Below are 17,086 nucleotides of genomic sequence, written 5' to 3'. Positions count from 1 at the left end.
GAGGTGAAATGAGAAACAATGGGCTTGGAGAGATCTTTAATCTTCACAGCCCTGACGTGTTCTCTGAAGCGGTCTCCGAGTCTCCTTCCTGTTTCACCAATATAGATGGCTGGGCATTTACTGCAAGAGATACAGTAAATAAGGTTGCTGGAGGTACAAGATGCTGTCTGGGTGATCCGGAATTGTCCTGAGGGGCCTTGAATGAGTGTGGTGGTGGCTGTGTACTTGCAGGTGATACAGCGAGCTCTGTTGCAAGGGAAAGTGCCTGGTGTGGATGGTTGTTGAGGGCGGTCAAGGGAGCTGTGAACAAGGAGGTTACGCAGATTAGGTGGTCGGCGATATGAGATGATAGGGCGATCAGAAAAGAGGGCCCCAATGGAGGGATCATCCTGTAGGATGGAAAAATTCTGGTTAATGGTCCTGGGGATAGGAAGTGTGTTAGGGTGGTAAGGAAGCACCAAGGGAATGCGGTTGTTACGGTGGGAGTTCCTGATCGGGTTGATGGTCCGGGGGGTGTTTTTGGCTCGGGCAAGGGCCCTGTCAATCACACTGCTGGGATATCCTCTGTTGATAAAAAATGAGTACATTTCGAGGGCTTGGTTCTCGAAGTCGATGTCGTCGCTGCATAGTCTTCGTAACCTAAGGAACTGTGAAAAAGGAAGAGAGTTTTTAGTGTGGTTGGGGTGAAATGAGCTGTACAGGAGGTAGCTGTGTGAATCCGTGGGTTTGTAATAAACTGAAGTGGAAAGTCGGGGGTAGTTGATAGACAAGTGGATGTCTAGAAACGGAAGAGTGGTGGAAGATATGTGAACTGTATATTTGAGGGACGGGTGGAAGTTGGTGAAATGGTGCAGGAAGAACTCGAGCTGATCGTTGGAGCATGTGGCGGCACCGACGCAATCATCAATATATCGTTTGTAGAGGTCAGGGACATAGCCAGTGTAGGAGGCGAAGAAGCGTTCTTCTACCCAGCCGACAAAAATGTTGGCATAGCTGGGTCCCATTCTGGTGCCCATGGCAACTCCACTGACCTGTTGGTAAAAAAGATTATTGAAAGAGAATGCGTTCAGTGTGAGGACCAATTCTGCAAGGCGTACCAGGGTGTGGGTGGGTGGATCAAGCACTGTGCGTTTGTCCAGCGTGTGCTTGAGTGCTGTAAGGCCGTCATTATGGGGAATGACGGTGTACAGAGATGTGATGTCCATGGTAAAAATGTGGCATTCGGTACCCTGAAATTGGAAATCATTGAAAAGTTGGAGCGCGTGGTTGGTGTCTTTGATGTATGAGGGAAGATCTTCAACCAGCGGTCTCATGAGGCTGTCGAGAAAGGCTGAGATGTAAGTAGTTGGACAGTTACATGCTGATACGATGGGGCGTCCAGGGGTGTCCGGTTTGTGGATTTTGGGGAGGAGGTAAAATTGAGATACCTGTGGATGTTCCATGATGAGCCGGTTCGCCTCCTGGGGGAGCTCGTTACTGCTGATAAGAAGGGAAATGGTGGATACCACTTCCTTTTGGTAGTCAGTGGTAGGGTCCTGTTGGAGAGGGAGGTAGGCAGAAGACCCTACCAAAAGGAAGTGGTATCCACCATTTCCCTTCTTATCAGCAGTAACGAGCTCCCCCAGGAGGCGAACCGGCTCATCATGGAACATCCACAGGTATCTCAATTTTACCTCCTCCCCAAAATCCACAAACCGGACACCCCTGGACGCCCCATCGTATCAGCATGTAACTGTCCAACTACTTACATCTCAGCCTTTCTCGACAGCCTCATGAGACCGCTGGTTGAAGATCTTCCCTCATACATCAAAGACACCAACCACGCGCTCCAACTTTTCAATGATTTCCAATTTCAGGGTACCGAATGCCACATTTTTACCATGGACATCACATCTCTGTACACCGTCATTCCCCATAATGACGGCCTTACAGCACTCAAGCACACGCTGGACAAACGCACAGTGCTTGATCCACCCACCCACACCCTGGTACGCCTTGCAGAATTGGTCCTCACACTGAACGCATTCTCTTTCAATAATCTTTTTTACCAACAGGTCAGTGGAGTTGCCATGGGCACCAGAATGGGACCCAGCTATGCCAACATTTTTGTCGGCTGGGTAGAAGAACGCTTCTTCGCCTCCTACACTGGCTATGTCCCTGACCTCTACAAACGATATATTGATGATTGCGTCGGTGCCGCCACATGCTCCAACGATCAGCTCGAGTTCTTCCTGCACCATTTCACCAACTTCCACCCGTCCCTCAAATATACAGTTCACATATCTTCCACCACTCTTCCGTTTCTAGACATCCACTTGTCTATCAACTACCCCCGACTTTCCACTTCAGTTTATTACAAACCCACGGATTCACACAGCTACCTCCTGTACAGCTCATTTCACCCCAACCACACTAAAAACTCTCTTCCTTTTTCACAGTTCCTTAGGTTACGAAGACTATGCAGCGACGACATCGACTTCGAGAACCAAGCCCTCGAAATGTACTCATTTTTTATCAACAGAGGATATCCCAGCAGTGTGATTGACAGGGCCCTTGCCCGAGCCAAAAACACCCCCCGGACCATCAACCCGATCAGGAACTCCCGCCGTAACAACCGCATTCCCTTGGTGCTTCCTTACCACCCTAACACACTTCCTATCCCCAGGACCATTAACCAGAATTTTTCCATCCTACAGGATGATCCCTCCATTGGGGCCCTCTTTTCTGATCGCCCTATCATCTCATATCGCCGACCACCTAATCTGCGTAACCTCCTTGTTCACAGCTCCCTTGACCGCCCTCAACAACCATCCACACCAGGCACTTTCCCTTGCAACAGAGCTCGCTGTATCACCTGCAAGTACACAGCCACCACCACACTCATTCAAGGCCCCTCAGGACAATTCCGGATCACCCAGACAGCATCTTGTACCTCCAGCAACCTTATTTACTGTATCTCTTGCAGTAAATGCCCAGCCATCTATATTGGTGAAACAGGAAGGAGACTCGGAGACCGCTTCAGAGAACACGTCAGGGCTGTGAAGATTAAAGATCTCTCCAAGCCCATTGTTTCTCATTTCACCTCTGACGGCCACGACCACACTAATCTCTCCGTCTGTGTTCTCAAAGACGGTTTTCCGAACTCATACATCAGAAAGACCACCGAAACTAAAATTATTCTGCAGTTAGGATCACACATTCTCCCTTCCCTTAACGACAGATTACTGTTCTTTTAAATTTTCTCCATTCATTGGAAGTTTCATTTCACACCTCTCTGCACCCATTCTGACTTCACACCTCTTGATTGGCCTCTCTTTCTGTCCCCTGCTCCCGCCTCTCACTCCTCCTCCCTCCCAACCTTTGTTCTCCAGCTACTTTACCTTTGCCTACTGCCCTGTCTCTCTCACACCTGAAGAAGGCTCCACGGCCGAAACGTTGTGTTCTCTTTCTTCTTTTTTTCAGCATGGAATAAACCTATTACTTTAACTATATATGTATAGTAGTCTTCTAAATTTATCCGTATAATAGAACTACAACCATTTATGAATAATAAACATATAATCAATTTCATTCTAGACCAGTTACGGAGCACAGTTACACGTCTGGTATGCGTTCAATAGTCGTATATTCTACATCTTTTGCCCACTGGGATGTGCCGATTTTAACTTGGCAAACCAAGATACACATTTTCTAATGAAACCTTAATTAAAAGACAGTTTGTTTCTCGAAAGCGTGTTATGTAAAAAAAGAGAAAAACGAAAATATATGGATGGTAATCTTTCAAAGCTGAAGATTTTACTTTTGAAAAATTGACATTTTATGTACTGTATGCAGATGCATTCGCTGGTTTTAGAACTTTGCTGTACTTCCTGAATCATTTTCAGTATTATAAAGTGGGTGTAGATTTTTCTTTCAGGTTAGGACGCGAGTGTGTACATGTGTTTGATTTTCGTTTCACTGATTCTCATTGAAGATTTGGGAATTAACGACGAAAGAATCAGTTGCCTCGGAAAGCAGAAGGTTTGGTTCTCAACGATATTGAAGACACGCCCATGTAGAGCAGCGGGTGATGATTTGTGCTATAAAAGACCAAGTGCTCAAAGTGACGTCTGCGTTTACCGTTTAGACTTTTCATCTCGGGCGCACTTTTAGAAAGCAAAGATAGAGCAGTTGTGTTGAATCACATTATAGCAGCGGAAGCGTGCTGGGCCCATAACCCAGAGGTCGATGGATCGAAACCATCCTCTGCCATGTACACTCTATGCACGATTGATAAGCATACCATCAGTTTAATGAAGTGCATTAAAACTGTTTTTTTCTCTCGTGTGTATGAAAGCTTCACACTTAAGGTACTATTTCATCTTTACCAATAGCAGATGCCCAAATGTATCTTTGGTTGTTCTGCGATCCTTCATAGTTTCCTCAATTCCTTCAAATGAACATCCATATCAAAGCAATTATGTATATATATATTACAATTAAGGTACATATTAAAAATATCAACGCACATTTGTATAATGCTCATTTAATAATGATTGTCAAGGATTGTCAAGTTCTCCAACAAATCTGTGTTCTAATTTTAAAATATTTTTGCTAAGGATACAACGGGTGTATAAATGAATTCTCCCAACAGCCAGTTAAAGAAAAATTCCACACGTGAAGATGGTTTTCTTGGACATTGACTTAGGTACTTATTTGTTTACTTGTTGTAGTTGCACACGAGTAAAACACAAAGATTTCCTGCCACATTCAAGAGGGTTTGCGAAGAAATCCCTTCAATTTTTAGCGGAGATTTTGTTTACATCATCACAATCTGAAGCACGTCCCTGAGTACGTTTGACCCACCAGCCCTTTGTTTAACAGCTGCACAGGGACACATTCCCGTTGCTTTTCACAACTCACATGTTTGTAGTTAAAGAAAATAAAATACTGTCATTTTCCTGCCAGCTGGCAGTATTTCTTCTGCACTGACTAAGAGTAACCAAGAAGTTCATTTCATCTTTCGCAGGCTGTAATCTACAGAAAAGGAAGTGAATACTTGTATTAAGCTAAATCAAGCCGACGGAGTTGCACTGCTGTTGTTTTTCTCCACTTTTCGTTAAAAGGAGAAAAAATCACTGGCATTTTTTGGAAGCATTTCTTCTGTCCTGAGAAGCAAGATTTGTATTTTATCTTTCAGAAGTTGTATGAATTTCTTGAAGTTCAGAAACAACTTGTTCCAGAAAAGAAATTAACACTTGCTTCAAAGTAAATCAAGACCTCGGTGTCTCTTGCTGTGTGTGCTCTTATCTGTCCATCTCTCTATCCTCTTCTCTCTGGCAGTCTGTGTAGAGTATCTGAAGGGGATGTAACACCACTTGGAAAAGAAAAAAATTCTCAGGAAAATTCTCAGGCAGAATAAAAAATCATTATTCTCTTCTCATTGAGATTCACAGCTCAGACTCACACTCAGACAGGATCTCAACTCCGTACTGCTCTCTATCCTCACAATCCAGAACCAGAAGATATTCAGACAATCAGTGCTGCTACATGAACAATATCAGACAGAACAGCCTGGACTCATGTCACATTTCCCCCTTTTATCTTTCCTCCCAGCCCTCTTAGAGACATAGAAGAGCTCCTGGTTCTCCTCTCTGTGAACTGGGCTCAGGGGTCACTGATCTGGCAGTTGTGGGCTCTGTTCCAGGTCGAAAGCAAGAAGGATCTATTAACGCTTTCCAGGACTTCCAAACTCTTCAGTATTACTTTCTTTACTGTATGTCAGCCTCCCAAAATGTTTATAAATGTTTTATGAGTGTGGAATTATCTTATTATTTATATACAGTATTTATGTAATAAACAACAGTAGTGACACTATGATCGGTATATTGATTATTTGTAGCCTATGGTCCGATGGTCGTGTCTACAATAGTGACCATTTGACCAGTCTGTAGCTCTGAGCAGTGGGACTCAGATCACACAGAAGACCCGCCTGTGTGTGATTCCATACCAGCCCTGGGATTCAGCTACTCTCACAAATGTCTCACAGACCGTCTTATAAATTTACAATTAGATGAAGTCATGTAACAGTTTTAGAGATAATTTAAATAATCAGACAGCAGTTTTGGCAGTGGATACATCTCCACATGGGAGAAAGGAACTGAAATATATGTGCTCACTGTAAAGTAGGAAGAGGTGGTCAGACAAGCAAAACAACTTTGCAGATAATGTGAAGTGACATTGTTTTGTGTCAATCAGCTCACAGATTTCGCTTCATGTGCCTTAAGCTGTGCAATTTGTATGGTTGTTGAATGAGATTGATTTCTTCACAAGCCCAGTCAATTGACAGTGGAGAGCTTGCCGACACACACCTTCATGAAGACTCTCTTCATTGTCAAGTCGCCTCCTTTGCATACAATAGTAGCACCGACACTAAGAGAAAGGATGAGAAATAGCGTTTATCAAGCGATTGCAGTGTTTGTTTGACTGAGGATCCTTGTGTGCTGAACTGGCCTCTGGAGAAGTGTAGTGCAGTAAAACAGAAGGTTTGTGTCACTCAAGATTGTTACAGAACAGAACAATACAATTACAATACTTTTATGAGAGTAAATATTACTGGTGCATCACAGTTCTTATAATGGTGAAAACAGGAGCACCTTCTCTACATTTTTGACTGAAGTATTTAAATGGAAAGAAATACTATCACTATGCAATTCATAAATGCAATTGACCTCCTCTAAATGTTCTAGTTTGATGAAACAATGTATGGAATTAGGTGACAATATCGGAATTCATTCAAATGCTCAGGATTAATTTTCAGCAACAAAAAAAGTGCTCGGAAATATTTTACAAGAATGAAACCTTACATTCACCTAAATAAACATTCACCATCTACATTAGCAGAGAACAGTAGGACAGAAGGTTAGTGTCACTGGACACTGCATCAGAGAGGCCGATCTCTTCTCCCTCATTATGCAGGCTTACCCACTCATGATGAACTGTCCTCCAGCGATACTCAGCTGCCATCATCGACTCAGACATGACGTTCATGTACATATTATACCTTAATATGGCACTGCGTTACAATAATTTGATCAAAACAACTGGTGAAAAAAAAGATAAAGACTTTGTCCAAAAAAGAAGCATTTATACCTTTCCTCTCCTACCAGCCATTACAAGTCACCTAGTTTTTAATTTAGAGCTAGATTAAAGCTCTAGTCTCTTTGGGGGTGTGAGTTGGAATCCCACTGCTGCCAAATAAGAAGCAAAAAACACACATTTGCTGCAGAAGTAACAGGAGAATTTGTGCCATTCAGCCTCATAGCGTGATGTCATTTTCTCAGGCTCATTTTTAGATGCTTGTGATCGAATCTATGATTCTTATGAGTGTGCCCTCCATAAAGGTAGCACAGATATAACGTGCCAAGTTTTCAGAGAATCGCATTAAATACAGGTCAGAAGAAGGCGACAAAGTGTCCGCTAGGCAGTTCAGCTATTTCAACGGTGTTCTCTGTTGTTTAGGTCCAGAATGACACCCGTTACAACCAGGAAACACACAGTGTCAGGCATCAAAAAGACTTCCCAAAACCCTGATCCTCTCCTTGATCCGGTGATGGCATCCAGACATTTCCTGCAACAAAGCCAGGATACGGTCTTCAACAACACGAGTGAAAGGCTAATTCCCAGCTTTTGCAATCCTTTGCAAAGAAGGACCGCATGTGCTCAGTGTTAAATGCGCTGTTCATTATTATTATTAATAATAATAATCTATACATTATATAGTGCCTTTAAAGGTGGCTTTTCAAAGTGCTTTACAGAATGAAACCAATAAAGTTAAAAAATACACAAGATAAGCAGGATGAGAATACACAGTTAGAGGAGACAATAGGTGGTGGTATTAAATACAGTAGGAACGGAGGGGTAAAGAATAGTTCATTAAAGGCTCTTCTAAAGAAGAGGGTTTTGAGTCTGGATTTGAAGGAGTTTAGAGAAGGTGACTCTCTGATATCCTTGGGAATAAAGATCCAGAGCTTTGGTACAAAACAGGAGAAGGCCCTGTCACCCATAGAGTGTAGATGGACTGGGGGACAGATAGGAGACCAGAATTAGAAGAGCGAAGGTTGTGAGGTGGGGAGTAGGGCGATAACCCAGACAGGTACTGTGGTGTCAAGCCATGGAGAGCCTTATAGGTGAGCATGAGGATTTTGAAGTTGACAGGAAGCCAGTGCAAGGAGTCCAGGACAGGAGTAATGTGATCACAGTCCAGTGCTAATTTCTTTCTTGTGGCTGCTGGTTCATTTTCAACTGTGGACTCTTAAGAAGTCCTTTATTTGACTTGATCAACACTGATCCCTAGAGGATTTTGAAAGGTTGAATCAAAATGATACATGACTCTGGTGGGACTCGAACCCACAACCTTTGAATGACTTCATTCTATCAAAGCCTAGAAGTCCAATGCGCTCTCCATTGCGCCACAGAGCCAACCAATGCATTGCTATATAAAACAGCTACAGAAAGCTGTAACTCATGCTTCTCCCGTTGTCTTTAAATTAAGCTCCATAAATATTGACAATGAGTGGCCTGTTGTCTACGAATAGATACCGCTGGGATTCACACCCAGGGTCTCCTGGTTTTTAGTGAGGCGTCTTAACCAGCTAAGCCATGGTGCCAAACCTGCTAAATGTTATCCACAACTTCAACCACCTGTGAGAAACGGGCAACTGCAGTGTTACGCCTGCTGGCTCAACAGATAATCCTTTTCGAAGTTTAAGGAGAGGATTTCTTTGTCAATTCAATTAAACATTTTAGAAATGCTGAACGATTGATGTGTTTCACGCGCAGAAATATTTTATCGTTACGTACTTTTTCTGTGCAGTAAGTTCTCCTTCAACTCCGCCCAACAACAGAGGTCGTTTTTAATACAGGAGTAAAGGCACACTGCACATCAGCAAAACATCCCGTACAGGTTTAGGGAGAGCGACATCAGTGATTGGAAGGTTGGAAGTTTCGGGTCACTTTTTTATTATAGATTCAAGCAGCCCTGAATACCTTTTCAAGAAACATTTCAGAATCCCAGTCACGTCCAGTATGATTGCTACACAGGTCTACAGTATACAATCAGAATACTGTTTGTGCATTATATAAAACACACCGTCCAAAGCATTTCTAAAACAGGAATTACATGTTTCTGAATGGCCCTCCTTTATAAATAAAATAAAAGGTCTGAAGCCTGCTCCAAAGAAGCACTTTATTCAGAGCTGACAAAGATGTGATAGGAAACATCTCGGAAAATGAAGATGCAGTCATTTCCACGCGTCGCACAACAAGAGCTGAACCCACCCGACGTTCTCAAGAGAGTAAGGTGTAAGGAGTGTGGCTGGGTGGTCTAAGTGCTGGGTTTGTGCTCCATTTTCTTCGCTGGGTTAGGTTTGAATCTTGCCACTGCTAAGTGTTGGTGGGTTAAGACCTTCCTTCTATTGCGACGTCAATGGGTAAAAGCTTTGCTTGGCAGTCTGTCGAGAGACTGAACTAGGTGTTTCAAGATAGTCTTTGTCAGCTTAACATCAAGGCATAAAAAAACCTCATTTTGTGTTCCCAACAGCAATGCTCTTTGGTCCCTTCAGCATTATGCAGGGAACAACATCTGCCGTGATCACTTTTGAGTCAGTGTGAATCGTAGTGTGCCGCAATTGTTTTTAAAATTGGTTCTGTAGTGTAAGAAAAACTGGCCGTTCAGGGACGCCAAATATGTAACTGTAGTGGCTCTCTGAAGGCACCAGTTCTGTAGGGTTTGGGCATTTACTGAGACAATTATTTATTGTAGCAGTAAATCACAAAGTTGATTCTTTTGATGGCTTTAGAGTCCAACCATGCGACATAACTCAAACAACGCACACACACAGGTGCTAATACACGAGGATACATTTATTAATACATAGAATATGCATGTAAACCTAACAGATCTTATCGAGAGGGTTATCAGAATACAAAAGATATATATTCAATCAGTTACAAAGTGTTACACATATCAAGAGGACATACGTTCAGTATATCATTCATTAAGACCGTTTCGTAAAGTGAACTTGGTTACAACTTCTACATTAGATACTCAAAACAAGTACATAACTCTTAGGAATTAAATTGATATCAACTGGTTTGGATAACAATGGAATTCTCGAGCTGTAATGCAGTGAAGTTGAATACTCATCCAATTTCTGGGGATTCAGATCTCCTGCGGGCACAAACAAACAGTTGCAGGCTGTTGCTGTCCAATCCGCGCTCTCTGGCTCGGTGCCAGGCTGTGCTGTGCGGCTTGTGACGGTGCACTGCTGATGCTCACTGTTGGCTTTAACTAGCAAAGTTTGTGCACAGGAGAAAAGATGACTGTGGGTCCCAGAAAGTCAGGAAGAGGACCGGTTCGTTCCTGATGAAGAGCTAGTTCTGAATAGTGATTCAGCTGTCCATGGAGTTTTTTTGCGACACTGCTTTTCCCTTTTTTCTTCTTTCTGTACTCTGATGGAAAAAAAAAGAGAAATCATGTAAGGGAAAAATGTATTTTTTTCATGGAGAAAACGTGCACCAGGAATGTTTTGTTTTGAAGAAGTGATTTAACATGATACATGACCTAATTTACTAGAGTAAATGCTCACACTGCAAGGTCTGCTTTACTACAAGAGAGAAGTAGAGTGAAAGATGTCATAATTGCACTGCGTTGTTGAAGAAAACATCTTTTTCTTTGAATTCTAAATCAATCAGAATTTCAAAGTGACACACAAACCCTTTGTCTGTATTAAAGAGATGATATTTTAAAACTGATAAAAATGTAGAAAACACGTTTCTCACTTAGAAATTTAGGATGGGATTATTACTATTACTAGTAATTACTAGTTGCAGTGCTGAACTCACCATGGTGCAATTCAGTTACATGATTGGCCAGTGGTTTCATGGATAATGCGTCTGATTTTGCATCATGAGATTGGAGGTTCGATTTCTACCGGGTTCGTGTGTTTTTAAATCAGGCTACTCAGAAATAGATGTCCATTATGTGAATGAACCGCACCTGAAAGCAAACGTTGGTCGGGTTTCCTTCTTTCCAGCATGAAATAGCAAATCGTTACAAAAAGCACCAGCTAATGTCCAATAGCATTAGTCATTTTAATTAACATGAATATACTGTAAGGTCTTGGTACATGGGATTGGATTTCATCCACAATTTAAAAAAGGGCAAATTATATTTATAGGCTTCAGACACATTTTAATACAAAAGTGACCTAAAACTCTGTAACTTTCAGGTTAGTTTGAACCTGTAATGAAAAAGGGGCCTGAAACTTCCATTCTGTGATGTAACTGTCTCTAAAGTCGGACGTGATGTTTCACGGATGTGCAGTGTGCCTTTTCTCTTGTCATGTTCAAAATGACTTGCTGTGTAATTTCCTGAATGCGTGTCCTGTACTGCTCTGTTATTTCATTTAGATTATCTATGTGGTGTACAGATAAAACCAAACTGCAAGGTCTAATTCCTGGGTTCGGCACCAGCTGAACCTGAACATACATCATCCGATCTCAACATGATTTGAACACACAACCTTTTGATGTGGTATCAGATGCACTACCATCACACCACTCCCCATAAGTGCTTTTAATTCCCCCAAGGAGAAAAATATTTTTTTTTCATTCTCTCCTGTGAGAAGCGCCGCTCTTCCAACGAGGGTCTCTTCTTCCCAGACCACAGATTATTTTTCCTGTCCGGCTCTCACACAGAGAGCAGACACACTGTCTCCACTAATGTGTTTACTACATCTATAGATCTGACCCCCTTACAGCCCTGATATTCCTGGACAGGATCCCATATTGAGCAGTATTTCTCACGTTCTGAACTTACAGTGTGTACACAATATACTTTATACACAAAGTAAGTGTTTTCGTAACTCTTGGACGTTTTGTCAAAATGTTACTGGCATGCCAAAATTGCCCCCTCAACTGAACAGTCCCACCCCCCTCAGTTTTGGATAAAAGGTTTGGATAAAAAGTTTTTGAACACTTTCACTTACTTAACTTGAGCCGTAAAAAATAGTTGTACTTTGTCAATGGTCAGATAACTACACTAACCCCGAATTCACAGTTACTACATCAGACTGTTTGATGTGCAGGAGGGCTATCTGTCCAGGAACAGCACGTTACATAGTGTCTATGTTTTGGGGTGTCAACATTATTATGACCTTATTTGCTCAGGTGGACCAATGCCTTGCAGTAGTTTATCCTTATACTTACAATCGTTATATAACTAGGACTGTAGTTATAGAAGTTTGTACTTTCTGTTGGTTTTACAATGATTTCTTAATGATTCAGAACCTCGTTACCGTTGATGTTGTTGCAAAAATGAACACATATGGTTGATGCTCCAGGCAAAAATAATCACGTGAGTTCTGATGAACGTGGAACTGTTCTTCATCACTAAATACCAGATTGCTTGTCGTTATCTTCTAACATGAAATACTAATCAGTGGCATGCTTGCGAGAATTCACTTGGATGGTTGCAATGGCTCCATTTAAACCGAAATATCACTACCCCCCTCAGGATTTCAGCACTGTTTGAGTGCACTGAGGAAAATGTGCTACTGTGCTGTGCTGCTTCAGTAGCGCAATTGGTCAGGTTGTGGTGCTTTTATAGTGGAGTTATACCGAGGTTGTGAGCTCAATCATCACGTGGAGTATGTTCTGTTTTCAGCTGCAGAAACGTGCTGTTGAATTTATGTCGGTTCTTGTGTTTCTTTTTCCTCTCGATGGAGCTGTATTAATGCAGGCACACCTGCTTCCATGTCAAGTTATTTTATCGTTGCTTACAAACCAACACACTACAGACACCTCTGATATTGTCACTGCTTGTGGGCCACGTGTTCCTGCTGTCAGCCTACCATGATCATACACCTATAGAAATATTACTGCTGTAATACAGGAGCGAAGAAACAAAACGAAAGCACACCAAGTTTAAAAAGGTCAAAATGTGTCAAAGCCCTTCCTCGAGGAGAATGGTGTTCAAACCTACTTGTGCAGAGTATCATGTATTAAGAGGAGATTGCCTTAACCACTAGGCCACCTCCATACACACTTCAGCCCCCTCCGGACATGAGTTGCCTCTTTCCCCATACTCAAGGGTAATTTTCCTCTTCCACCTACAATTTCAACATTTACCTTGTGAGATGTCAAACCACAGAGCCTGTGCTGCGCTTCAGTGTTAGCTGTAGTGGACACCCCATTGAACATAAAAAGCATATTGAACTCCTTGGACATAAGCCATTTCTCGTCACTTGCTCAGCGAGCAGGCTCAGCGCACACTGAATGCAGGTGTCTCAGAGCAATTGAGATGTGTCCAAGTGGCTGTAAAAGGGATATCTGATGCCAGTGCCATGGCTTAGTTCTCCGACGGCAGGCATAGCGGCGCGCCGGTTGGAGTATTCTCGGTCGCATTTAATGGCAACGTCATGGCAACGTCAGCTCAAACCACCAAATGGAGACAGGCGTGCTGACAAGCTGACCCTGCTGATGCAGAATTAACACTAGGATGTGAGAATGCTGTGGCTTAGTTGGTTAGAGTGCCTGCCTAGTAAACAGGAGATCCTGGGGTTGAGTCTCAGTGGTGCCTGTCTTGCCACACAGTTTATCATTATGGAAAGCAACATCCTTCTACATTAAATTTAATGGAAGTGTTCATTTAATTTTTGGAACAACTTGTTTTTAAAAAAATCCATACAAATTGCGAAAGATAAAATACTCATCTGTTTTGTCAGTGCAGAGGAATTACTGCCAGCTGGCAAGGAAACAAAAACGATTTTTTTGTCTTTAGCCAAAAACCTGTGAATGTAGAAAAAATGTGATGTGTGCGTTAGTTTTTATGGCACAGTCAGTCCGCATATCCTTCAGTTAAACATAACGTTGGTAAATCAAAAGTCCCCAGAGACGCATTTCAAATTAATCGGACCTCAACACCGTCTCCCCTAAATGTGATGGGGTTTCTTTGGATGTCCTTAAGCATCCTGATAGTTGCAGAGATTTCAAACTTTTGGCTAAAGTCAAACTACAAGAAGTTAATAGTTGAGCGCCTAAGTCAATATCACTGGGAATGTGACTATGTAAACTTAAATAGTATTCAAAATATTGCAATTTTGTTGTAGTTTAAAAAGATATTTTAGCTGGGGATCCTCAAATGATGAGGGTAGAAAAGAGAACTATTCGACACCATCAGGAGTGCTTAACGTGTGATAAAAGTGTTTTTTAATCACAAAGTGAAAATAGTGAATTTGTCTTTCACTTAGATGTTCATCAAAAGCTCATTAAACAATGAAGGAGAGGCTCGTGTTCCAAATTCACTTCGTGTCTCATTATCTTGCTTAGATTTTTAAAATGTACACTGTTGACTATACACTCTTCCTAACACGATTAAAGAGCCAAGTTTAGTTCAGAGGTAAAGCATCTCATGCATCGTATGAAGCTCTGTTTTCTATCACCAGCGTCTCCACTCTGATTTCTTTTTAAGCGCGATATCTTTTCTGTGATTTCTTTCGTTTGAATGCCCTCATGTGTGAATTTCAGCACAACACATAAACTTGTTTGTCTGTTTTAAAGAGATGCAATTTTTAAAACAGACAAAATGAAAGACTTATTTACTAAATACACATAGAAAACGTGCACCTAATTGAGAAAATTTGGACTGGGGCGATGTATTATTGTAACGGCGCAAGCTCACAGTGGTGCACTTGAGGAATGCGGTACAAGGGCCAGTGGTACATTGGATAACGCATCTGATTACGGATCAGGAGACTGTAGGATCGTAATGCTCTTAAACCCAGTACCATAACCGTAGTGTGTTCAGTCCTACACAACCTTTCTATCGACTGAATAAGCCTCCTGTTCCATCTCCATCTTCTTCCCACACATTCCGGCTATTTCAGCACCGTTATTGTTGGACCACAGTCACAGATACGTAAGGGACACTATTCTGAAGAACCGTCTTAAATAAATAACGTTGCAAAAGGTAACAATAATGTTTTCTTAACGTAACCTTACATTTGGGCGTACAATACAATTTTCTGTACCCTCAAATAAAACAAAATCTTACTGCTTTCTCCTGAGAAACACAAGTGTAGTGTTAAATCACAATAAATAATACAACAAATATACTAAACTAACACCCAGATGTGACAACACACAGCTATGACAGAACACATTGAAGACTTAAAAGCCCTTTAAATTTTTATTTCCTTAATTTCCATTCTCTTCCCTCCCCAGGATAACTGAAAACTAACTATAATGAAGACTGTATATGCCTTACTTGTAATACAGCTACTAATAAAAATATACATGGAACATATACATAATTATTAATAAATAACACTTTTATTAGTAAATACGTGTAATGATAACATTCATTGTGAATATTTGTGGTGTCTGGAAAGCAATTTTAGTTAAATATAATAATAATTTTCAAGCAAGTGGTGCATAAGCTTGTTACTTAATGAGTACATTATTTCCATTACATTCAAGACAGTTCTAATGTGATCGATTGTTCTGCTTAGTCCGCTACTGAGTTGCTCAAAACCTATGAAGAGGTGGTTTAAGCTAGACTCCTAATGCAGTAACATCTAACGGGCAGCAGCTGTTATTTTAGGTTTGTTGCAATTGAGAACAGGTTTAGTACAGAGCTGCTGACAAATTTCAGTGGAGTTTATTGTATAAGGGTTTATTGCAATTGACCCATTGTAGCTACCAATCAGCAGCAAGGAAAAACAAACTTCACTTGTGCCTTTTAAAAAAAGGGAAACAGAGTAGTAGTTTATGTGGTAATTTCAGGTACAATGTAAGAACTAAAGTTATCTACTCCCATAGTAATGCGTGGGATCCTATAAATAGAAAAAAACAATTTTAACCCGAAAACACAACAAACACAAAACAAGAAGTCTTCCAGGAACCTAGGTAAATCCCTGTAGTAGTCTAACAACTACAAAAAAAAAAAAAAACAAATGCAACAACTTCAAAAGAAAAAGAACATTAAAAACAAATCTGGGGAACAACAAAAACACAGAGTCTAATTCGAGAGCTTTTTCAAGTCTTCAGTGCTCCTCTCGTCTCAGTAGACCTCTCTCATATATTTGTGTACAGGTCAGCTGGAGGTACACAGCTGATGGTAATTTAAGTAGGGAGCTGCGTCAGAATGCATGGGCTTCAAAGGAAAAAGTCAAGGTTTATTCCATGCTGAAAAGAGAAGGAAACACAATGTTTCAGCTGTGGAGCCTTATTTGATTGTGACTCGAAGTAAACCTTTACTTCTTCGTTTGATGTTAATTTATCTCCATCAGATACCTAATAATATCTAAACTTGACAGTTGCTTTCAGTAGCTAAAGACGCTGCTCCAGGTGAGGCTCGAACTCACAACCTCGGCATAACTTCGCTGTGCACTGCTGTATAAGTACCGCGCGCTGACCGATTGCGCCACTGGAGCTGTGCAAAGTGTGCTCCTCATACAGACTGACGCTGCAGAAACACAGGGTGAAAACGGTTTCGGTTGTGGATCCATCTATACATGGGGAACACTGAAATAGCAAGGAGAATACAAGAAAAGAAACTGAAAGAATTGTGCTAACAGCAAAGGGGGACGGAGGGAGGTGGTCGGACAAGTAAATCAGCCTGGTAGATTGTTTGTAGCGACATTTTTGAGTCAATCGGCACACTGATTTCTCTTCATGTGCCTTGAACTGTGCAGTTTGTATTTTCGTTGTAGATAGGTTTCTTCAGAAGTCCAGTAAATTGACAATAATGGAGAACTAGCTGACGCACCCCGTCGTGAAGACCCTCTGTAAGGTGATTACACGTTTCATTTTCAAGTCGCCTCCTTTACACTCAATTGCTTCCTCGACACTGAGAGAACATGAGAAATGGCTTCAATTTCAATGTGAAGCGCAGTTCAGGCTCGATGGCTTCACATCTCCAATCAATCAAATAAAATTGCAGTGAAGCGATCTAAATAAGACTCTGAAGTACTGGGAAAGATGATTATTTTGAGCGTGCCTCCCAGGGTCTGCTACGAGGCTGAAGTTGGCTTCTTATTCGCCA

General features: G+C 41.6%; 2 non-coding genes across 2 annotated transcripts; both read right to left on the bottom strand.

Moving 5' to 3' along the window:
- Positions 1-8,367: 8,367 nt before the first annotated feature.
- On the bottom strand, positions 8,368-8,460 carry trnar-ucu (transfer RNA arginine (anticodon UCU)). Its single transcript has 2 exons — positions 8,424-8,460; positions 8,368-8,403 (listed from the first exon to the last, which is right to left on the bottom strand). It is a non-coding gene; the product is annotated as a tRNA-Arg (tRNA).
- A 7,921-nt stretch (positions 8,461-16,381) lies between these two features.
- On the bottom strand, positions 16,382-16,475 carry trnai-uau (transfer RNA isoleucine (anticodon UAU)). The gene is made up of 2 exons: positions 16,438-16,475; positions 16,382-16,417 (listed from the first exon to the last, which is right to left on the bottom strand). It is a non-coding gene; the product is annotated as a tRNA-Ile (tRNA).
- Between the last annotated feature and the right edge of the window lie 611 nt (positions 16,476-17,086).

This window comes from Lepisosteus oculatus, chromosome 14 (assembly GCF_040954835.1).
Source record: "Lepisosteus oculatus isolate fLepOcu1 chromosome 14, fLepOcu1.hap2, whole genome shotgun sequence".
NCBI lineage: Eukaryota > Metazoa > Chordata > Actinopteri > Semionotiformes > Lepisosteidae > Lepisosteus > Lepisosteus oculatus.
This window is presented reverse-complemented; position numbering and strand designations above follow the sequence as displayed.